The 25,241-nt window shown below is 44.1% G+C and overlaps 1 protein-coding gene across 4 annotated transcripts in view; it reads right to left on the reverse strand.

The window, feature by feature from the left end:
• The window catches only part of LOC128689746 (uncharacterized), a 50,889-nt gene extending 48,527 nt beyond the window's left edge, over positions 1-2,362 (reverse strand). For 3 of the 4 annotated variants that reach the window (XR_011392306.1, XM_053778169.2, XM_070087505.1), the window contains exon 1: positions 2,231-2,280. The gene's annotated coding sequence lies outside the window, so the exon portion shown is untranslated. Of the gene's footprint in view, positions 1-2,230 lie in introns of all 4 variants that reach the window. The other variant, XM_053778168.2, reaches the window with a different exon arrangement.
• Positions 2,363-25,241: the final 22,879 nt, after the last annotated feature.

Consider the following 25,241-nt stretch of genomic DNA (forward strand, 5'->3'; position numbering starts at 1 on the left):
CATCGTGGACTGTAGTGGTGGTGTCATCGTGGACTAGTGGTGGTGTCACTCGGGACTGTAGTGGTGGTGTCATCATGAACTGTAGTGGTGTCATTATGGACTGTAGTGGTTGTGTCATCATGGACTGTAGTGGTTGTGTCATCATGGACTGTAGAGGTGGTGTCATCCTGGACTGTACTGGTGTCACCCTGGACTGTAGTGGTGGTGTCATCATAGACTGTAGTGGCAGTGTCACTCTGGACTGTAGTGGTGGTGTCATCATGGACTATAATGGTGGTGTCATCATGGACTGTAGTGGTGGTGTCATCATGGACTGTAGTGGTTGTGTCATCATGGACTGTAGTGGTGTCGTCATCATGGACTGTAGTGATGTCATCATGGACTGTAGTGGTGGTGTCATCTTGGACTGTACTGGTGGTGTCATCATGGACTATAGGGTTGGTGCCATCATAGACTGTAGTGGCAGTGTCACTTTGGACTATAGTGGTGGTGTCATCGTGGACTGTAATGGTGGTGTCATCATGGACTGTAGTGGTGGTGTCATCATGGACTGTAATAGTGGTGTCATCCTGGACTGTACTGGTGGTGTCATCCTGAACTGTAGTTGTGGTGTCACCACGTAAGTCAATTAACTCGGTGTCATGAGATGACACAGTCAGTGGTGATGATTAGGCAGACGTCAAGGTCACTGCCACGACTGCAGTAATCACTAGGTCACTGCCACGACTGCAGTAGCCAGTAGGTCACTACCGCAGCTGCGGCAGTCACTAGGTCACTGCCGGGGCTGCGGTAGTTGTAAGTAGTTAGTGACAGTTAAAGCCCACCAGTGATGACGTGTGTACACTGAACAGTGAGGTACCTACCACACTGTGTTAGTGTCAATTTTAAGTGTCCAGTGATTATGTTCCGATATACTGGTATTCCAGCAACCTTAAAGTGTTAAACTTTAAGGGCAGCGCCTTGATGCTGGTGAAGGGCTCTTCATCCAAGGAAATTGAAGCAATTCTTACATTTGGATCAAAGCTGCTGACCTCCCGCTCCCAGGTGCCGTATGACCCATGCGTGTAATCATTGTGTTACATACACTGGGGTATGTTTATATCAGTGTGTATTATACGCAGAGTTTTTGATTGGTAATAAACAGGTGTGTCTGTCCTTACCTATTTATGGTTGCAGGGGTCGATTCACAGCTCCTGGAGTGACTCGTGTTTGTGTGTGGGGGTGTTCAACTATACTCTCATATTGGTCGACTTCTCAGCATTCGACAAATGTAAAAAAAAAAATCGTACTATTAACAGTATAATCACGCACAGCAATTAGCAGTGTAATGATGCACATAGCATTATAATCACGAACAGTAATTAGAAGTATAATTACGTACAATTATTAGCAGTGTAATCACGCGAAATTAGCAGTATAATCATGCACAGTAATTAGCAGTATAATCACGCACAGTAATTATTCACCATCGTCGGTATTTATTAAAAAAAAAATTATTTCCCCAGACAACATGAGTATTATTGTCGATGTCAAAACTTTAAAATGCCGACACAAGTTGCAGCAAACTCAGTGTACCAGCCTAGTATAGACTGTACCAGGCCAGAATGTTGGCCGTAACCACCATCAATGGCTGAACACTTTCCAAAGCTGCCACGTTAACGTTCAAGATATAGGATTCAACGCACCAACACCGATATTTAATCTGCATCCCCCTCCCCTCTCCTTAATTAAATTTTCCATAATTGAGGCCAGGTGGTGATGGTGGAGGATCTTTACGAGTTTAGCGCTTTCCCACGACATTAACAATAATATATAGTACACTGTTTTATTGAAGCATTCATCACACTTCTCAGTTGTGAGGTGAATGAATGCATAATATTTGATGTAATCTATTAGTAGCGTCTTCACTTTTTGTTCATTATCAATGTAGCGTTTAGTTCACTATCACAAAGATATTTGTTCTTTCAAGTCACAGGACAAAACCTTAACAATCACTAGCAGTTTCAACTTATTCACTATTTGCTATTAGCATGAGCCGTCAGGCCTACTACAATGATCCTGTAGTATTACTTTCTTATTAGTACGTATAATACACATTCTTACACGCATTAAGTTACATTTAGGCGGTCACGAACGATATTGTAAGTGGACATGCGTGTGGCGGAGGACGTGAAGTACAGCCGCTGTGGTTAGGTCATAAGGTGTGAAAATTGATGTAGGATATTATTACATCCTGCAGGAGATGCGGCGACCACTCACCACTATAGTCAAGACGTTACTGAGAGGCTAGTGAGAGCACTGCGTTCAGCAGCGTCCGTCCGGGTACGACCACCACAGCTGCTGCTGCTGCCACTCGTTTTGTGAAAGCTGGGTTTGTGTGCCACAATTTTTTTTTGTTGCCTAACTCAGCACTTGCTTCCGCACGAATCTGCTCACAAGTTATCATTAACCTTTGACTACACACTATCCTTCTTTTCTTTTCAAATCACAATGCTTTGTAGCTCTTAGCGTTTAATGTGACCACTATTAACAGTAATGATCGCCCCGAGGAAAAGAAAAAGAAAACACCAGCAAGAGTTCACGACGTGTGTCACTGTTATCAGGCCACCAACACGCGTTGTTTCAGCAAGTTCGGTGACCCGTCATATCCACTACCTAGATCAGTCGTCTTACTCTCGTCAGTTTAGTCGTACCTCTCGTCTCTCTATCATACCTGCCGAATATTTTCTCCAACCGCTGTAATTGCTACCATTATCACCGGGAGTCCAAGAGGGGTGCCTTGATGCCGGTGAAAGGCTCTTGATCTAAGGTACTTGAACTACCCTTTCCTTTATAAGATCATACCGCATTGCTTCCCATTATCCCCATTACGCTGTATGACTCTTACTAGTTAGCGCTCCCGCCCCTTCTCACCGTTCCACCAGATTAATTCCAGAGATCACTTGTAAAGCCTCGCCAACATTTACGAAACGTGCTACACAGCCTGGCTCTGGCTCTAGGATCAGAAACGCACATCTCACCCCTGGCCACCTGTTTGTAGGTGCTCCTAACCCTCTCTAGGTAACCTATGCATACTGAGGTGCCTGTAGGGACTTCGGGGAACTATTGAGTCTTTGACATTAACATCAATTAAAAAGCCATTAAGTTCTTAATTTCTAAAGGCTTGGTTGGTTCATGTTTTCCTTGTTTTTATTATGCGTTGTATGTATTATTTTATGGCTGTGAACTCTGAGTGACCTTTGTGGTCAAAGTGTTCCGTAATGTTACGATTGCTACTGCTGCGGCGGCGACGGCTGCGGCTGTAGCGACGACTGCTGCTTCTGCTGCTGCTATTGCTGCTGTTGTTGCTGCTGCTGCTACTATTGCTGCTAATGCTGCAGTTATTTCTGTTGTTGCTGCTGCTGTTACTATTACTGCTGTTGCGGCGGCGGCTGCTGCTGTTGCGGCTGCTGCTGTTGCTACTGCTGCTGTTACTATTATTGCTGCTGCTGCTGCTGCTGCTGTTGCTTCTTTTCCTCTTCTTCTTGAAGAATGTTAAAAACTAATTATAATCTAATCTATGTTATACAGGGCCACCTAAGTTACAAAGCAATCAAGGAAAATTTGAAGGAAGAATGCCAGAGATTAATCTCAGGCGTGCTCAGTTGGAAAAGCTGACTGACCCACAAGGGCTTAGCGCTTCCTGAAACTTGTGTATGTGTGCTTTCACACATCTGTACTCACCTGTCCTCTCAAGGGAGGTTCCTTGACACTGGTGAGGGGCTCTTGATCTAGGGAATTGGATCTGTGCTCCGGTTCCCTGAACTGAGCCTGAATACCTTCCATCCTCCCCCAGGCGCTGTGTAATCCTATGGGTTTAGCGCTCCCCCATGATTATAATAATGTACTCACCTGTGTGTAGTTGCAAGGGTCGAGTTTCAGCTCCTGGCCCCGCCTCTTATCTGGTCGTTACTAGGTTCACTCTTCTAGTTTCGTGAGTCTTATCGTACCAGATCTTAAAAAACAATAATAAAACAATGTTAAAACAACAGTGACAAAACAATAATGGTAAAACAACAATGGTAGTCACCCCATATCCATCCTGTGGGCGGTAGTCACCCCATACCCAGCCTGTGGGCGGTAGTCAAAAGTATACAGAGGCACATAATGGGTCCAGGGACTGAGCCTCAGTATTTTGTTAGCTAGGTAAGTTACAGCGGTAATGAACTACGTTAGATCTGGGTACGGTCGTAATAAGTCGTTTATAATTAGAGACAACAGCAGCCTGGTTCTGCCAAGGCCGTCAAGTTCCTCAATTTCCCCTGGAAAATCAAGTTCCATTGCCTCCAGGTCGAGGGAAATTGAACGTGTCATTCACTAACTAGTCTTTAAGTTTTAATTTATTTAGGCCTGAGTTTTTTCTTGTATACATCACTTTCCATCTTTAACAGGGGTGCCTTGATGCCTGGTGAAGGGGTGCCTTGATGCCTGGTGAAGGGGCCTTGATGCCTGATGAAGGGGTGCCATGATGCCTGATGAAGGGGTGCCTTGATACCTGGTGAAGGGGGGTGCCTTGATGTCTGGTGAAGGGGGTGCCTTGATGCCTGGTGAAGGGGGTGCCTTGTTGCCTAGTAACGGGAAGATTCTTGGTGCAAGATACGACCATCAGTTCTTTCTTTGTTAACTAGATAAGAGACCAGTTCTGTGTTAATTAGATTAAGAGACCAGTTCTATGTTAACTAGATTAAGAGACCACCAATTCTGTGTTAACACAGCACTGATGGACTGATGGCCCCTTAATCTAGTTAACACAGAACTGTTGTTCCGTTAAGGGACCACAAACTCTATGTTAACTACAAGCTATAATTTTTAACATATTTTAGTCAGTAAGTAAACACAGTGTTCACACGGGGTCGTTCTTGTCTAATAACTTTGCTTTACTCTTCAAGAGTACCTTGATGCTCTTGATGCAGTGAATTGGATCTACCCTCTTCGAATCAAACCAGATTACCCCCAACTCCCCAGACACTGTATAATCCCTACAGGTTTAGCACTTTCCCCCATGAATACAATAATTTATCAACTTCTCACCCAGGTATTTCAACCGGTGGAACCAGCCGCGGCTAACTAGTTCATCGCTAATAAAAAAAGGACTGAGTTTTTTTGCTTAAATGGGGAGAAATCGGAATGTGGCCCACTCAGGTTCCGTTCCTCCTGAAGGAAGGTAGGTAGGTGCCTTGATGGCGGTGGGAGGGTTCTTGATCCAAGGAACGGGACTTATGATCTCTCTGGATAGAGCCTGAATACCTTCCATTCCCCCAGGCCGTATATGACCCCCTATGGATTTATCCCCACTTATAATTTTCTCAACCTTTTTAAAATCAACTGGATGGTTAAAATCTCTCACATGAATAAACAGAGCATTAGAATCTTGTCCGCTTCTATTTGTTTTCAAAAGGCTGAGAAAGTTATATCAAGCAAGTCCATGGTCGACAGTAATATAATAGAATCATGTTGTATAAAAAGTAGTTTTGAAAATAATATGAATATTGCTTTTGGTTTATATAAATTGGATTCATTTATAATTAATAAAATTTGGGAAGAATTTAAAGTAAATCAGACAAATTTTTGGGTAGAATATAAGCTCTTTCACAGATCACTGACTACCTACCTACATCATCATAGTCAATGAGTGGTGTTGTGGGTGGCAGGGAGGTGTAGTCTGGTCTTTATATGCCTTCCTAGTTAAAGTTTCATTTTTTTAGTTCCTTGATAATGTGAGAAGTCACGAAATCGCTTGCAATTTCACTTTTTTGACAATGGTTGTTCATGCATAATATATAACATATAACTGGAGTATACCTGGAGAGAGTTCCGGGGGTCAACGCCCCGTGGCCCGGTCTGTAACCAGGTTTCATGGTGGATCAGGGCCTGATCGACCAGGCTGTTACTGTTGGCTGCACGCAAACCGTCGTACGAACCACAGCCCGGCTGGTCAGGTACTGACTTGACGTGGCTGTCCAGTGCCTGCTTGAAGACAGCCAGAGGTTTATTGGTAATAACTGCTGGAAGGCAGTTGAATAGTCTTGGACCCATGACACTTATTGTGTTGTGTCTTATTGTGCTAGTATTATTATTATTATTATAAAAAAGAAGCGCTAAGCCACAAGGGCTATACAGCGCTGCTATTGTGCTAGTAGCACCCCTGCTTTTCACTATGGGGATGTTGCATCGTCTGCCGAGTCTTTTGTTTTCATAGTTTAGCGCTTCCCCCTTGATTATAATAATAATAATAATTTTGTTTTCATAGGGTATGATTTTCGTGTGCAAGTTTGGTACTAATCCCTCTAGGATTTTCCAAGTGTATATGATCAAGTACCTCTCCCGCCTGCGTTCTAGGGAGTACAGGTTTAGGAACTTCAAGCGTTCCCAGTAACTGAGGTGTTTTATCGCAGTTATGCGTGCCATGAAGGTTCTCTGTACATTCTCTAGGTCAGCAATTATTACAGTAACTTAATCGTTTATTGACAATGTTGAAAAGGAATAAGATTAATCAAGGCAAAATGTCATATGAACAAGTATGTGGGATTAAGGAAATGTTATTTTTGAAGCCAATTTAGATCATGAAATTTGTTTCACTAATGTGAAAGCTGTAGTTGTCTTTTGGTACACAAATACTTAATTCGGGGTCGAATTTTAGATTGACACACGGATTTCATCTTCAACTGAAAGGAGACGATTTGTCTTTGCTCTTGATGCTTGTTAAATTAGAAAAAGCTTGCTCACACATTTAAGAGGGTGAAAATTGCAGTGAGGTTGAAAACTCAGTGAGTCACTTGATACACGAATCCGTCACGTACAGCTCCTGTCCACTGACCTCTAAAGGCGGTTTCACACACTGGTGCCGAATAGACGTCGCTAAATATATTTTCTATGATTATTATATTTTTAAATGATAATAGCAGCGCTGTATAGCCCTTGTGGCTTAATTAACGTTTCTTTTTGATTATAATAATGATTTAAATGATAATAGGTTGAAGACTTTATTATAATACCCAAGAATTTTCCAAGAATATGCCGTACGTGTATAGTAAGATAACTAAAATGACTCAAAAATGCATTTACATATGATTAGCCTATTTATCACTATTTCTCACGGAACCCTGGTTGAGAAACGCTGCGCTAGAGGCGTGTGTGTGAAAATCCCAGGATACCAGCAGTTTCTGAAATACTCAGACTACCCCGTTTAGATGACTTAAGAAATCGTAATGACACGATTGCAAATAAACCATACCCCCGGCCGGGATTGAACCCGCGGTCATAGAGTCTCAAAACTCCAGCCCGTCGCGCTAGCCACTAGACCAGCTAGCCACAATAAGATTCATCCAACTAGGTATATTTCTACACCATAGGCCCCTCAAGGAAGGTTCCTTGATGTTGGTGAGGGGCTCTTGATTTAGGGAATTGGATCTGTGCTCCAGTTCCCCGAATTAAGCCTGAATGCCTTCCACATCCCCCCCCCAGGCGCTGTATAATCCTCCGGGTTTAGCGCTTCCCCCTTGATTATAATAATAATAATCTACACCATAGGAAAGTTAGCACAGGCACCTCTGTGACCACAAATGCAAGTTTTTACAGACGAATCTCCAGCTAGCGTGGCCGTGACGAACTCTAGCTCAAGTCCCTTCACTGCCGTCAACATGACTTAAGAAATCGTAATGACACGATTGCAAATAAACCATACCCCCGGCCGGGATTGAACCCGCGGGTGTAGAAATATACCTAGTTGGATGAATCTTATTGTGGCTAGCTGGTCTAGTGGCTAGCGCGACGGGCTGGAGTTTTGAGACTCTATGACCGCGGGTTCAATCCCGGCCGGGGGTATGGTTTACCCCGTTTAGCACCAACAATCATTCTACAGTCAAAGTCAATTAGATGAATCACATTTCTTCCCATTCTGATGTTTGGTCTTAACAATAATTGAACTTCTTGACCATGTCTGAATGCCCCTATGTAATGAAGTGCTGCCAAGTGACTGGTTGATTAGATATTTGCAGTAACGAGCAGGTGTACTTAATAAATTGGCGATTGTGTGTGTGTGTGTGTGTGTGTGTGTGTGTGTGTGTGTGTGTGTGTGTGTGTGTGTGTAATTCTTACCAGATGGGAAGACTTGAAATCTTAGGGCATTTATAAATATGCTTTTCAAATCTTTCCCATCTACTATGGACGGAAGTTGAAGCAATAGATTGTCTGTATATTTCGACTTCCATCTGAAGTTCTCTTCAGCAGATACACGAGTTAAGGAATACTTCACAAAAGGAAAGGAATCTGTTGCAACAAAAGTACTTGGCGGTAGTCTGGGCGTGGGAGTGGTTATTCAAGGTGTAGTGTGGAGATGCTGATACAGATAACCACACTGCTTGTGCGTCTTTACTGACATGTAGAATTTTTATCACGTTATTGACAAATCTTTATATACAGCGAAAAGTTTTCACAAAAAAAGTTTGTTTTGCACTCGTCTTTTTTTCATATTTGGAAGTTAGGTAGGAGGAAGAGTGAGATGTTGGAATGAGGGTCAGTGAGTGGCCACCCATCACACTTTCTCTTCTCTTACCTGCTCTACTATTTTCAAGTTTACCACTTATCTGCCTCGTTTGAATTGCATACTTGTTTATGTACTCTCGTGACTAGCTTACTTTACTACATTTACTACATTCTGTTGGTACTGGGGGGGGATTTTTTTTCCGGCATTAGTATCTGTATCTGTTGGTTTGGAGTTGGTTTGGCCTCCACTCCAAACCAACAGATACAGATACTAATGCCGGAAAAAAAATCCCCCCCCAGTACCAACAATACCACCAGTCCGATAACATTCTTCTTTGCAAATATACAGGGTCTAAAGCCAGCTACAAACAACAAAATACCTTTCATCCGTGGACTGCTTGCAGAGGCAAAGGCAATGTTCGCGGCTTTCACTGAGACCCACATAAAGGATCACTTGGACAACGAAGTATGGATCCCAGGTTACAACCTATACAGATGTGACAGAGTGAACAGGCAAAAGGGGGGGGTTGGCCTGTACATTGCAGAGTCACTTGTTTGCACAGAACTGCTTAATGCCTCAAATGACGTAGTGGAAGTTTTAGCAGTAAAGGTCGAGAACCAAAACCTAGTCATTGTGGTAGTCTACAAGCCTCCGGATGCAACATCCCAGCAATTCCAGGAACAGCTGTTAAAAATTGACCACTGTCTGGAAAATCTTCCAGCTCCTGCACCCAACATCTTGCTCCTGGGGGATTTCAACTTAAGGCACCTAAAATGGAGGAATATAGCAAATAATATTGTTGCAGTAATAACACCAGGAGGCAGCTCTGATGAAAACTCACACTCACACGAGCTTTTAAATCTCTGCACAAAATTCAATTTAAACCAGCAAATAATAGAGCCTACAAGACTGGAGAATACACTAGACCTCATCTTCACTAACAATGATGATCTGATAAGAAATGTCACCATATCAAAAACAATATACTCAGATCACAACATAATTGAGGTTCAGACATGTATGCATGGAGCCCCAGACCGACAAAATGAGACTAGTCACGAGGGAGCATTCACCAAATTCAACTTCAATAACAAAAACATAAAGTGGGACCAAGTAAACCAAGTCCTAACCGATATAAGCTGGGAAGATATACTAAGCAACACAGACCCAAACTTATGCCTAGAACAGATTAACTCGGTGGCACTCGATGTATGCACAAGGCTTATTCCTCTAAGAAAAAGGAGGAGTAGATGTAAAATAGAAAGAGACAGGCGCTCCCTTTACAGGCGACGGAAAAGAATAACAGAGCGGCTAAAAGAGGTCAATATATCTGAAATGCGCAGGGAGACACTGGTCAGAGAAATAGCAAGCATCGAACTTAAGCTAAAAGAATCCTTTAGGAGTCAGGAATCGCGGGAAGAACTAAAAGCCATAAATGAAATCGAAAGAAACCCAAAGTATTTCTTCTCCTATGCCAAATCAAAATCGAGAACAACGTCCAGTATTGGGCCCCTACTTAAACAAGATGGGTCCTACACAGATGACAGCAAGGAAATGAGTGAGCTACTCAAGTCCCAATATGACTCAGTTTTTAGCAAGCCGCTAACCAGACTGAGAGTCGAAGACCAAAATGAATTTTTTATGAGAGAGCCACAAAATTTGACTAACACAAGCCTATCCGATGTTATCCTGACGCCAAATGACTTCGAACAGGCGATAAATGACATGCCCATGCACTCTGCCCCAGGGCCAGACTCATGGAACTCTGTGTTCATCAAGAACTGCAAGAAGCCCCTATCACGAGCCTTTTCCATCCTATGGAGAGGGAGCATGGACACGGGGGTCGTCCCTCAGTTACTAAAAACAACAGACATAGCCCCACTCCACAAAGGGGGCAGTAAAGCAACAGCAAAGAACTACAGACCAATAGCACTAACATCCCATATCATAAAAATCTTTGAAAGGGTCCTAAGAAGCAAGATCACCACCCATCTAGAAACCCATCAGTTACACAACCCAGGGCAACATGGGTTTAGAACAGGTCGCTCCTGTCTGTCTCAACTACTGGATCACTACGACAAGGTCCTAAATGCACTAGAAGACAAAAAGAATGCAGATGTAATATATACAGACTTTGCAAAAGCCTTCGACAAGTGTGACCATGGCGTAATAGCGCACAAAATGCGCGCTAAAGGAATAACAGGAAAAGTCGGTCGATGGATCTATAATTTCCTCACTAACAGAACACAGAGAGTAGTCGTCAACAGAGTAAAGTCCGAGGCAGCTACGGTGAAAAGCTCTGTCCCACAAGGCACAGTACTAGCTCCCATCTTGTTCCTCATCCTCATATCCGACATAGACAAGGATGTCAGCCACAGCACCGTGTCTTCCTTTGCAGATGACACCCGAATCTGCATGACAGTGTCTTCCATTGCAGACACTGAAAGGCTCCAGGCGGACATCAACCAAATCTTTCAGTGGGCTGCAGAAAACAATATGAAGTTCAACGATGAGAAATTTCAATTACTCAGATATGGTAAACATGAGGAAATTAAATCTTCATCAGAGTACAAAACAAATTCTGGCCACAAAATAGAGCGAAACACCAACGTCAAAGACCTAGGAGTGATTATGTCGGAGGATCTCACCTTCAAGGACCATAACATTGTATCAATCGCATCTGCTAGAAAAATGACAGGATGGATAATGAGAACCTTCAAAACTAGGGAGGCCAAGCCCATGATGACACTCTTCAGGTCACTTGTTCTATCTAGGCTGGAATATTGCTGCACTCTAACAGCACCTTTCAAGGCAGGTGAAATTGCCGACCTAGAAAATGTACAGAGAACTTTCACGGCGCGCATAACGGAGATAAAACACCTCAATTACTGGGAGCGCTTGAGGTTTCTAAACCTGTATTCCCTGGAACGCAGGAGGGAGAGATACATGATTATATACACCTGGAAAATCCTAGAGGGACTAGTACCAAACTTGCACACGAAAATCACTCACTACGAAAGCAAAAGACTTGGCAGACGATGCACCATCCCCCCAATGAAAAGCAGGGGTGTCACTAGCACGTTAAGAGACCATACAATAAGTGTCAGGGGCCCGAGACTGTTCAACTGCCTCCCAGCACACATAAGGGGGATTACCAACAGACCCCTGGCAGTCTTCAAGCTGGCACTGGACAAGCAACTAAAGTCAGTTCCTGATCAGCCGGGCTGTGGCTCGTACGTTGGTTTGCGTGCAGCCAGCAGCAACAGCCTGGTTGATCAGGCGCTGATCCACCAGGAGGCCTGGTCACAGACCGGGCCGCGGGGGCGTTGACCCCCGAAACTCTCTCCAGGTAAACTCCAGGAGTAATAAATTCTTAATACGTCTTCAGTTAGAATCAGAAGCCTGTTAAATGTTTTGCGCTATAGCAGGAGTACTGGTGTTCTCTATCTCATAAACATGTAAGACAGAAGGCAAATCTTTTGCACTTCTACTTACGTTTCTGATAAATGATAAACTTTATTTCTACGAAGTATGGTTTACACTATTACATATTCAAGCGCTAAACCCAGTATGGTTTACAATTGATACGGAAGAGGTGCTATTACTGGCATTCTTTAGATAAAATTCTAGTTATGCAGAGCATTTCGAGCAGCCTTTAAAATGATCTTATAACTACGACAGGATTTTTTTTTTTTTGCATGGACAATTTACTGGAAATTTTAATAAAACAGCCTAGTCTTCTAACCTTTTCTCATCAATTTAAGAGGCGTGGTGCGAGGCTAGGCCGAGGATGTTATCATCTCGGGAACACATGACGCGTGAAACTGATAAGTTATCTTTGAACAAATTAAAGTTCATGTACTAAGTAGTTATTACCATTATTCTAAGACTTGAATTTGTCACGCACAATACAATATATTGCTGCCAAAATTTCAGATTCAACTCAAGTGTTTTAAACCTGACGAGGCAACCCTTTCAAGACGACTGCTATTGTTTATGGTGTTGGGCTCCTGATCCCAGGAACTGGAGTTGCCCTCCCTCTTCCTCGGTCATTCCTTGGGGAATGCTTAACCCTTGCGGGTTAAGCATTCCCCTAGGAATGTCACAATAGGATGAGTCCACTCAGGTTTATCTTAATTACTAATTTCAGTGTGAGGTGAGTGTCCTGCCCACCTCCAGGTATGTGAGGTGAGTGTGCTGCCCACCTCCAGGTATGTGAGGTGAGTGTGCTGCCCACCTCCAGGTGTGTGAGGTGAGTGTGCTGCCCACCTCCAGGTGTGACGTGAGTGTCCTGCCCACCTCCAGGTATGTGAGGTGAGTGTGCTGCCCACCTCCAGGTGTGTGAGGTGAGTGTGCTGCCCACCTCCAGGTGTGACGTGAGTGTCCTGCCCACCTCCGGGTATGTGAGGTGAGTGTGCTGCCCACCTCCAGGTGTGACGTGAGTGTGCTGCCCACCTCCAGGTGTGTGAGGTGAGTGTGCTGCCCACCTCCAGGTGTGACGTGAGTGTCCTGCCCACCTCCGGGTGTGCGAGGTGAGTGTGCTGCCCACCTCCAGGTGTGACGTGAGTGTCCTGCCCACCTCCAGGTGTGTGAGGTGAGTGTCCTGCCCACCTCCAGGTGTGAGGTGAGTGTGCTGCCCACCTCCGGGTGTGTGAAGTGAGTGTGCTGCCCACCTCCAGGCGTGTGAGGTGAATGTGCTGCCCACCTCCAGGTGTGTGAGGTGAGTGTCCTGCCCACCTCCAGGTATGTGAGGTGACTGCGCTGCCCACCTCCAAGTATGTGAGGTGAGTGTGCTGCCCACCTCCAGGTATGTGAGGTGAGTGTCCTGCCCACCTCCAGGTGTGTGAGGTGAGTACCCTGCCCACCTCCAGGTGTGTGAAGTGAGTGTGCTGCCCACCTCCGGGTGTGTGAGTTGAGTGTGCTGCCCACCTCCAGGTGTCTGTGGTGAGTATGCTGCCCACCTCCAGGTGTGTGAGATGAGTGTGCTGCCCACCTCCAGGTGTGTGTGTGTGCGTGTGTGTGTGTGCTGTCCACCTCCAGGTGTGTGAGGTGAGTGTGCTGCCCACCTCCAAGTGTGTGAGGTGAGTGTGCTGCCCACCTCCAGGTGTGTGAGGTGAGTATGCTGCACACCTCCAGGTGTGTGAGGTGAGTGTGCTGCCCACCTCCAGGTGTGTGAGGTGAGTGTGCTGCCCACCTCCAGGTGTGTGTGTGTGTGTGCTGTCCACCTCCAGGTGTGTGAAGTGAGTGTGCTGCCCACCTCCAAGTGTGTGAGGTGAGTGTGCTGCCCACCTCCAGGTATGTGAGGTGAGTGTGCTGCCCACCTCCAGGTGTGTGTGTGCTGCCCACCTCCAGGTGTGTGAGGTGAGTGTGCTGCCCACCTCCAGGTGTGTATGTGCTGTCCACGTCCACGTGTGTGTGTGCTGCCCACCTCCAGGTGTGTGTGTGCTGTCCACCTCCAGGTGTGTGAGGTGAGTGTGCTGCACACCTCCAGGTGTGTGAGGTGAGTGTGCTACCCACCTCCAGGTATGTGTGTGCTGTCCACCTCCAGGTGTGCGAGGTGAGTATGCTGCCCACCTCCAAGTGTGTGAGGTGAGTGTGCTGCCCACCTCCAGGTGTGTATGTGCTGTCCACCTCCATGTGTGTTAGGTGAGTGTGCTGCCCACTTCCAGGTATGTGTGCTGTTCACCTCCAGGTGTGTGAGGTGAGTGTGCTGCCCACCTCCAGGTTACACAAGTCTTGTACGCTCAAGGTTCATTACCATACCCCCGGCCGGGATTGAACCCGCGGTCATAGAGTCTCAAAACTCCAGCCCATCGCGTTAGCCACTAGACCAGCTAGCCACAATAAGATTCATCCAACTAGGTATATTTCTACACCATAGGAAGGTTAGCACAGGCACCACTGTGACCACAAATGCAAGTGGTGCCTGTGCTAACCTTCCTATGGTGTAGAAATATACCTAGTTGGATGAATCTTATTGTGGCTAGCTGGTCTAGTGGCTAACGCGACGGGCTGGAGTTTTGAGACTCTATGACCGCGGGTTCAATCCCGGCCGGGGGTATGGTTTGTTTGCAATCGTGTCATTACGATTTGTTGAGTCAAGGTTCATTACATCTGGCATGAGTTTAGCGATTTTTTTCATATTAAAATAAGTATTACATCCGAAATATACAGATAATAATAATATTAATAATAATAATAATAATAATAATAATAATAATAATAATAATAAAAATAATGTGATAAATATTACAATCGAAACAGCGTTAAGCCCACCAGGGTCATACAGTACTGCGCAGTAAATAATAATAATAATAATAATAGAAGAAATATACTACTACTACTACTACTACTACTACTACTACTACTACTACTTCTAATAATAATAATAATAATAATAATAATAATAATAATAATAATAATAATAATATAAAGAATGGGATTCACACACGGGTTGAGAGCAGGTATTTTATTCAGCAGGAAACACTTGTGGTGAGGCGGGTGAGTCATGTCATGATCACCTGGAACACTTCAACACTTCAGACACTTGCCATCACACAAATAATATATAGCCATTTAATTTGTGAGCGTTGGGGTGAGCGGCCATATTATAGCTTGATAACCCATACTATTTTAGAGTTTTCTTACGAATATGCCCCTCAAGGAAGGTTCCTTAATGTTGGTGAGGGGCTCTTGATTTAGGAAATTGGATCTGTGCTCCAGTTCCCCGAATTAAGCCTGAATGCCTTCCACATCCCCCCCCCAGGCGCTGTATAATCCTCCGGGTTTAGCGCTTCCCCTTGATTATAATAATAATAATCTTACGAATATGATAATAAATAATTATAATAGATAAGAATTAATAATTATTAATAATAATGCATTCATGCATAAATACTAATTGTGAGTTTTACGTAAAAAAGTTATTTCCTAACTGAATTTTCAGCGCTGTTTTCCTAACGGGTTTATCGCTTTTCGTGAACAAAAATAAATACATTACCTATATGTTACAATTAGAAAACAATGTGACTAAAAATTTAAACATATTTGCTTAAAGTAACAGTAATTATGATTGAGTCATGGTTGAATTATTATTCTATATAATAAAAACTAAGCGCTAAACCCATCCATGGTTGAAGGACTTGACTGCTGCTGCACTCTCTATGGTCTTGCGACTGTGGGGGGGGGGGGGTGCATGACCCATACGGGTTTAGCTCTTAATTTTATTGTATTACTGATGAATCAGACACGTGTGCAACACCTGGGTATCTTATATTTGAAGACGCTTAGCCACACAGAGGCTTTGTCAGTTCAATACAGATAGATGGTATACAGAAGACAGTGGAAGATGAGGTAATCAGTCCCTCAACCTAGAACTATACACCAGTGAAAGATGAGGTAATCAGTCCCTCAGCCTTGAAAAACTATACACTGGAGACAGTGAAAGATGAAGTAATCAGTCCCTCAGACTAGCCCCCCGGTGTTTATGGTTCAGGTCGAGGGTCTATACAGTTCACTTGGGGTTCTTGAGTTGTTATTGTTCTCACACTTTGTGGAAAGTCTTAAGTATAAGAGTATGTGTTTATAAGAGCAAAGGTCTTGGCTCCGTTCAAGGACTTGGGAGGGGGATCCCTTAATGCTTGTGAAGGGCTGTTGAACCGTGGAACTGGAGCTGCTGCCCTCCTTCCTCGGATCAAATCTGATTTCCTTCCACTCTCCAGTTGGTGCATGATCCCCAGGGGTTTAGTGTTCCCCACGAATGTGCAATACGTGGGAACCATCTGGGTAGTTATATCACTATCCATGACCACTGTAAGAAAGAAATTAAGAGATGTTTCCGTGATCTGAAAAAGCTTACTGTGTGAGCGAAACGTCTATAAAGGATCACATTATACTACATCTTTGCCTCTTTCTCAGTGAAAAGGAAATTAATGAATCCACACAAAATGTACTCCGAGTTCCGATGTTTATATTTGTCAAGCTTGTACCCTGTAGATGAATGGTTCAGGGAACCGACACGTTGATTAATTAGACACATGTACAACTCTTGGGTACCTTTATTGAGGAGTTGCACATGTGTCTAATTAATCAAGCTTGTACCCGCCACTGGACACAAGCATGCTATAATCATGCCTCAATAGTTGTCTCAATAGTCATTCCTCCTGCCTCTCACAACTACTGGATCACTATGACATGACCTTGGATGCACTGGAAGAAAATCAGAATGCAGATGTAATATACACAGACTTTGCAAAAGCATTTGACAAATGCGATCATGGCGTAATAGCCCATAAAATACGTGCTAAAGGAATAACTGGGAAAGTGGGGAGATGGATCTTCAACTTCCTAACAAATCGAACACAAAGAGTAGTGGTCAACAGAGTTAAATCGGAGGTTGCCATAGTGAAGAGCTCTGTTCCACAAGGCACAGTACTCGCCCCCATCTTATTCCTTATCCTCATATCAGACATAAACAGAGATATACACCACAGCACCGTATCATCCTTTGCGGATGATACTAGGATCTGCATGAGGCTGTCATCTGCTGAGGACGCGGTTAACCTCCAAGAAGATATAAACAAAGTTTTCCAGTGGGCAACGGTAAACAATATGATGTTCAATGAGGACAAATTCCAACTACTCCGTTATGGAAAACTGGAGGAGATAATAACTAGAACAGAGTATACTACTGACTCCGGCCATACAATAGAGCGGAAAAATAATGTAAGGGACCTGGGAGTAGTAATGTCTGAGGATCTCACTTTCAAGGATCACAACAGTGCCACGATCGCACGTGCAAAGAAAATGATAGGATGGATAATGAGAACTTTCAAAACGAGAGATGCCAAGCCCATGATGATCCTTTTCAAATCACTTGTTCTCTCTAGGCTGGAATACTGCTGTACATTAACATCTCCATACAAAGCAGGTGAAATCGCAGATCTAGAGAGTGTACAGAGATCCTTTACTGCACGTATAAGTTCTGTCAAGCACCTTAACTACTGGGAACGCTTGGAAGCACTTGACTTGTACTCGTTGGAACGCAGGAGGGAGAGATATATCATAATCTACACTTGGAAAATCTTGGAAGGAATGGTCCCAAATCTGCACACAGAAATCACTCCCTACGAAAGTAAAAGACTGGGCAGGCGATGCAAAATGCCGCCAATAAAAAGTAGGGGCGCCATTGGTACACTAAGAGAAAACACCATAAGTGTCCGGGGCCCAAAACTGTTCAACAGCCTCCCATCAAGCATTAGGGGAATTGCCAATAAACCCCTGGCTGCCTTCAAGAGAGAGCTGGACAGATACCTAAAGTCAGTGCCGGATCAGCCGGGCTGTGTCTCGTACGTCGGACTGCGTGCGGCCAGCAGTAACAGCTTAGTTGATCAGGCCCTGATCCATCGGGAGGCCTGGTCATGGACCGGGCCGCGGGGGCGTTGATCCCCTGAATAACCTCCAGGTATGGTAATAAAACCATTATATTGAAGACTGCATTGGACACAAACAGACAATTCTCTTCATTAGTGGAAGTGACTGCATGAATTTGCGACGAGGCTTCAAAGATTAAGAAAAAAATAATAGCTCTCTCATAAAGCTCCTCTATATAGTGGGATTTTTTATAAATGCGACTGAAATAATTACATCCAAAGTTTAGCAGCAGGTGAAAAGCCTTCACAGATGGCGCTATCCATTGTTTATGTACTTTTCCAATCGTATTTCCCCTCAAGGAAGGTTCCTTGATGTTGGTGAGGGGCTCTTGATTTAGGGAATTGGATCTGTGCTCCAGTTCCCCGAATTAAGCCTGAATGCCTTCCACATCCCCCCCCCAGGCGCTGTATAATCCTCCGGGTTTAGCGCTTCCCCTTGATTAACATAACACATCCAATCGTATTTCCCCGAGGAAGTCACACTTGTAGAGAGAACTTTATGACAGCTTTGTGGAAAATTTTGAATTTTCCTAAATTCAGCATGTGTAAATTTCAATAATATAATAACTGTGTATTAAAATGTGATGCTGACCTGACTCTTCGAGAAATTTCGAGTGAGGGGGAGGATGTGGAACAGCCGCAAGGCGGACGGGGAGACGCCATAGTGAAACTGAATGTGTGAACATTGGTCTGTTAATTGTGCAATGTAATCAATGTAATTGGTTTATATCGAACTCAGTCCATAATTTAGAAATTGCTGACATTTTTCCGCTGAAGAACTGGAATAAAATGTGTAAAACCCTCACAATTTGGCTACAAGGACGAAGAAACAAGGTACTCCGATCCTTCCCAGCAGCACACCTTAGCTAAGTGATGCTTACCCATAATGTATAGTAGTTTTGCATTCGCCATCGTAAATTCTAGCTATTGGGGTAGCGTTAGGGCGTGTTACAAATAAAAAATGTGATCCAGTAATTAAATGGTAAGTAGTAATACGAATTTCTTTTCTAATAACACCATTGTAATATATGTATTGTACTAATAGTTATATTTTGTGTACCCAGCAAGTAAACCAAAGTATACAGTCCACACATTTTAATATTGTAATTATTAATTTAATGTCAGGTCTAGCTTTTTGTGAGAGTAGTGATGAAGTGGGCATCGAGGGAGTGACAGTTCTGCGACTTACTGTGACTAAGTCCCACTTACCTCATCCAAATTACTTGCATATAATAATTCAGGTAATACCCTGTAAACCTCATGCAGGTAATTTCTCGCATAATAATTCATCCTTATTTCAGTACGCTCTCTTGGAAAACTGTTGTATTATTCGTGAAACGAGGTTTGAATTTATTTATAATATACTTACAAGAGAGGGAGGACATGGGATATATATATATATATATATATATATATATATATATATATATATATATATATATATATATATATATATATATTTATTTATTTATTATTCACCTGAAAGTTATGTTTCTCTCAGAGTACATATACTGACAGCCGATGCCAGTTTTAAGGATTATTCTTGTCTGGTGGTGAAAAAGATTACCGTGCAGCCTCAGTGACCCTATTGTAGTCGATAGGCTTTAAACGCCCATTAACCAACCAGCCAGGGAGGATACCTAGATAATAGCAATTACCTATTTGTAAGTACAGTACCTGTTTATAATTACCTATTCGTAATTACCTGTTTCTAGCTGCATAGTGTCCCATTTTCAGTTTGTAAGTACCTGTTTCTAGCTGCATGGTGTCCCATTTTTAATTCTCAGTTCATTAATCATTCATGGAACTGGAACTACCTTCGCTTTCCCTGGATTAAAACATGATTACCTGCCAATTCCCCTTCCTACAGGTTCACCACTTCCCTGATGAGTAATCACTGATAGTAACACTGGAATGATAAGGGGATGCTGTGCATGGTGCTGCCGGCAGTGGGCATGGCCGCGGTTATCGTACTGTGGCTCACGCCTCCTGACTGTGGCTGTTGTGGTTGTCAGTGTGAATGACACGCGTGACGGGTTGAGGTGTGTTGTATACTGCTCGTGAGTGATGCTCGGTGTACACTGGCAGTGTACATTGCTGTGCGAGGTACAGTGTTCGCTGCTGTGAGATACAGCACCCTGCTGTGCGTGGTACGGTGTGCACTGCTCATGGGTCATGTGGATGCACACTGCTGTAAGATGCAGTGCGCTGGCCATGAGTGATGCTCAGTGTACACTGCTGTACAAAGTGCAGTGTACACTACTCGTAAGTGATGCCCAGTGATCACTTCTATGCGAGGTACATTGTTCACTGTTATGCAAAAAACAGTACACTGCTCGTAAGTGATCTGTGTACACTCCTGTGTAATTTACAGTGTGCACTGCTTGTGAGTAACGTGGGTTCACACTGTTGTGAGATGTAGTTCACCGTGAGGTCCTGTGTACTCTTCTTGTGAGACACAGTGTTCACTGATGTGTGAGGCACAGTGTACACTGCTCGTAAGAGGCTCGATGCGCACAGTACAGTACACGGCTGTGATGTACAGTGTACACTGCTGTGCGAGCCCCAGTGTACACGACTGAGGCACATTGGACAGTGATATGTGAAGTACAGTGTACACTGCTCGTGAGTCTCTGTCTGTGCTGCATATTGGTATCTGTATTCACTGATCAATGTACAGATGCTTGCTGCCGAGTGTTGTACTGATTATTATAATAACAAAAGAAGCGCTAAACCCACTAGGGTCATACAGCAGTGTTGTAATGAACCAAGGTATATTTGGTGAACTTATTGCTACACAGAAGTAATCAATTATTAGAATTCTCACCTAATCTGGTTTCAGACAATACACATCCCGCCACCATATAAAACATTCACGCCTACTTCTATATATTGGAATGTAATGGTCAGTGGTGTTACAACAAGAAATGTAATTTTTTTCATAAAGAAATATAATTGAAACGCTTCTCTTAAAGAGGGGGGAAGGGAGGGAAGCCTTGATGCTCAAGGGTTCTTGATCAATTACATTAGAGCTATCCTTTGACTCAAGCCTGATTTCCTCCAACTTAATGGTGCTTTGTGGCCATTACGGGTTTGACCTTTTTATGTGAATATAAATGATAGTAATAAAAAAATGTATAACTCAAGCCTTGGGTTGCCTAGTGTAAATATAAAAATGTCACGTTCGTTCAGTATGAATCGGGTCAGGAATTATTTCCATGAACATTCAACGTACGTGCATGATTCAACCACCACGCACCAACTGCAGTTATCAGGAGACACCTGGGAGCAACCTTCATGTATCGGGAAGAAGAAATACATTATCCGGTGGTTGAATATTAATGCAGAACCTTCACATTTCTCTGCCACCGTCACGACACATGGAATGGGACACAAGTGCCTTACCAGTTACCTTTTGTAGGTGTAGAGGTAAGCAAGTGTTTATTTATGCATGTATAGGCTGGCCCTACTTTACCCTCATTAAAGTTACCCAAGTGTTGCTCATGTGTCTTATTCATGAGCTTGTCAGTTTGTTGTCACTAAAATACCACCTGTACTAATTATATTTAATTACAGTTTATTATAGCTAGCCTAAATAATTTTCAAATTTGAAGAGATATTTGATTATAACTGATTATTATTATAATAAAAAAATGAAGCGCTAAACCTACAAAGGGATTATAACTGAATTTTGGAAACTACCAGGTAGTATTTTAATAATTTCGCCATTAATGATAAAAGAGGGATATATATACACTAAGGTAATATTATGGAAGAGCCTAAGATGCACTCGAGCAACAGTAATATTTTATGCGTTACAACATATGAGACCACATGTTTGAAAAATGCAGTTATAAGAGGAAAAATGTTTTCTTGGAGTTTCCACTAGTGAGGGCCCACAAGCAATAATTTTTGCCCTACTATTGAAGGGGCCAACCTTGATGCTGGTGTAGGATTCTTGCTCTGAGGAATTGGAGCCACAGCTCTCCTCATCCAAAACCGTCTTTCTTCCCTAGGAATGGAAAGCGATTAAAATTTTACATAACGTTATTCTTATATGGCAGCTTCTCCCAGGACACGAGACTGCAAACCTCCTCGCAGATTCCGGCAATACAACGAGCGCTTTCCTCAGTATTAAATAAGGAATCCCTTCTGGGAGTAATGGCAGCAAAATTACATAATTCTCGTTTGCACCTTTTCAGCTTCATGTTTCTAGTTCTTGAAAACAAACCATACCACGGGTGGGGATAGAACCCGCGATCACAGAGTTCTTACGTCAGTTTTTGTTGGCTCTGGCCTTGACGTACCTCCCTTCCCTCGGATCAACATTGATTACTTCCTATATTCCCCAGCGCTGTACGACCCATACGGGTTTATCGCTTTTCCCATGAATATAAAAATAATAGTACTAGGTTGGTCAGTTGGACTTTAATTAAAGCATGTAGCATTGTCCATTAAGCTAGTGCACGGTTTCCTTAATAATGTTTTACCTCCAGTCACTGTTACTTGCGCCGTGTGGGTACCCTGCTATAACGTCAAATGATGTCTTTAATTTTTTTACGGGGTGGATCTAGAAGCCAAGGGAAGTCTTATAACAAAAGGCTCCACTGAGTGTGTTATATGATAAAGATCCAAGCCAGAAAAACAAAATTTATATTCTGACATAAAATACCACAAACAAAAACACTACCACCGCTTATTGGCTTTAAATGCCTAACTTAATAACCACCTCTTGATCCAGTTTTTATATTTTTTCCTTTATGTCGATATTGTAGTGAAACACAGGCTACTGGAAAAATCGGGATGAGCTCCACTTTCTATCCCAGTTCTTCCCAGAAACTAAACTTAGACACATAGTCGATCTTCCTGTCCCTGGCCATCACTTACGATGTCTCGAACCACATCCTGATCCTTCATACAATGATAGCCCACTTACCGTGCCTACCGATGTCCCGCACATTGTTCAAACTACACGACAATTTTGTATTATCTCGGTGTGCTAGTCTTACATTTCACTGGAGTCTACATATTAAGCATAGCACTAAGTCTACCACTCTGCTGTCTACCCTTTCTGATACCTCCAGTGACGCCTTGTTATGTGTTATTATTTTAACACTCGTCACGGTAACCGATGCGGTATGCTTCGGTGAATCATCCCATCGTTTTAATTCCATGAGCATCTTTGTAGAGTTTTCGCATACAGTTTAAGGTGCTTGATCAGTCTTCCATTTGACTCTTAACGACAGTGAAATGATATTCGTGATTTTAATTTAAGAGGACAAGCTGTGCGTGTGCGGACCGGAACTGGGTCAGAGTCTTGTGTGTGGACCAGCGTCGGGCCAGAGCCTTGCGTGTGGACCAGCGTCGGCGGAAACCCTCATTAGAGAAGTTTTTGTTGGTTCTGGCCTTGACGTACCTCCCTTCCCTCGGATCAACACTGATTACTTCCTATATTCCCCAGCGCTGTACGACCCATACGGGTTTATCGCTTTTCCCATGAATATAAAAATAATAGTACTAGGTTGGTCAGTTGGGCTTTAATTAAAGCCTATCTATTACAAGGGTTATTCAGGCTAGGGTTCAATTATAATCATAACGCTAAACTGGTTAGGCTTGAAGCTTTTCAACTACTCCAAGGGTTCTTAAAGCTGGGTTTAAAGCCTATCGCTACACAAGAGTCATTAAGGTTGCATGTCACCTCTTTACCAACAGTCAATAATACAGTACTTTTAATTCCTGAAAACAAGAGGAACTCAAATTTTCAGCGTATACAAACAGACAGTGGGGCCCTAGAGATGCTGTGCTTTGAATTGCCAGTTCATTGGTTGGGAGGGCATGCCAGTGGTTGTGGCGAACGTCGAATAAAATAAAATGTAACCTACTCGGCGCATGCCACAGCGGGTGTGGGTCTGGTGTGTGGAAGCTGGTGTGGGGGCTGGTGTGTGGAGGCTGGTGTGTGGAGGCTGGTGTGCGGAGGCTGGTGTGTGGGGGCTGGTGTGTGGAGGCTGGTGTGTGGAGGCTGGTGTGTGGGGGGCCTGGTGTGTGGGGGCTGGTGTGTGGGGGCTGGTGTGTGGGGGTTGGTGTTTGGAGGCTGGTGAGTGGAGGCTGGTGTGTGGGCTGGTGTGTGGGCTGGTGTGTGGAGGCTGGTGTGTGGAGGCTGGTGTGTGGGGGCTGGTGTGTGTTGGCTGATGTGTGGAGGCTGGTGTGTAGAGGCTGGTGTGTGGAGGCTGGTGTGTGGAGGCTGATCTGTGAAGGCTGGTGTGTGGAGGCTGGTATGCGGTCTGGTCTGTGGAGACTGGTCTGTGGGCTGGTGTATGGAGACTGGTGTGTGGGCTGGTGTGTGGAGGCTGGTGTGGAGGCTGGTGTGTGGAGGGTGGTGTGTGGGGGCTGGTGTGTGGGGGTTGGTGTGTCTAAACTAGTGTGTAGGCTCGTGTGCGGAGGCTGGTGTGTGGGCTAGTCTGTATAGGCTGGTGTGTTGGCTGGTCTCTGGAGGCTGCTGTGTGGAGGCTTGTGTGTGGGCTGGTGTGTGGGTGCTGGTGTGTGGGCTGGTGTGTGGAGGCTGGTGTGTGGGCTGGTTTCTGGAGGCTGATGTGTGTGGAGGCTGGTGTGTGGGCTGGTGTATGTGGAGGCTGGTGTGTGGGCTGGTGTGTGGAGGCTTGTATGTGGACTGGTGTGTGTGTGGAGGCTTGTGTGTGGGCTGGTGTGTGTGGAGGCTGGTGTGTGTGGAGGCTGGTGTGTGTATGGAGGCTGGTGTATGTGGAGGCTGGTGTATGTGGAGGCTGGTGTACTCACCTAGTTGAGGTTGCAGGGGTCGAGTCCAAGCTCCTGGCCCCGCCTTTTCACTGGCCGCTACTAGGTCACTCCATGAACCGTGAGCTTTATCATACCTCTGCTTAAAGCTATGTATGGATTCTGCCTCCACTACATCGCTTCCCAAACTATTCCACTTCCTGACTACTCAGTGGCTGAAGAAATACTTCCTAACATCCCTGCGATTCATCTGTGTCTTCAATTTCCAACTGTGTCCCCTTGTTGTTGTGTCCCATCTCTGGAACATCCTGTCTTTGTCCACCTTGTCAATTCATCTCAGTATTTTGTATGTCGTTATCATGTCCCCCCTATCTCTCCTGTCCTCCAGTGTCGTCAGGTTGATTTCCCTTAACCTCTCCTCGTAGGACATACCTCTGAGCTCTGAGACTAGTCTTGTTGCAAACCTTTGCACTTTCTCTAGTTTCTTTACGTGCTTGGCTAGGTGTGGGTTCCAAACTGGTGTGTGGGCTGGTGTG

Source organism: Cherax quadricarinatus, chromosome 22 (assembly GCF_038502225.1).
Source record: "Cherax quadricarinatus isolate ZL_2023a chromosome 22, ASM3850222v1, whole genome shotgun sequence".
Lineage (NCBI taxonomy): Eukaryota > Metazoa > Arthropoda > Malacostraca > Decapoda > Parastacidae > Cherax > Cherax quadricarinatus.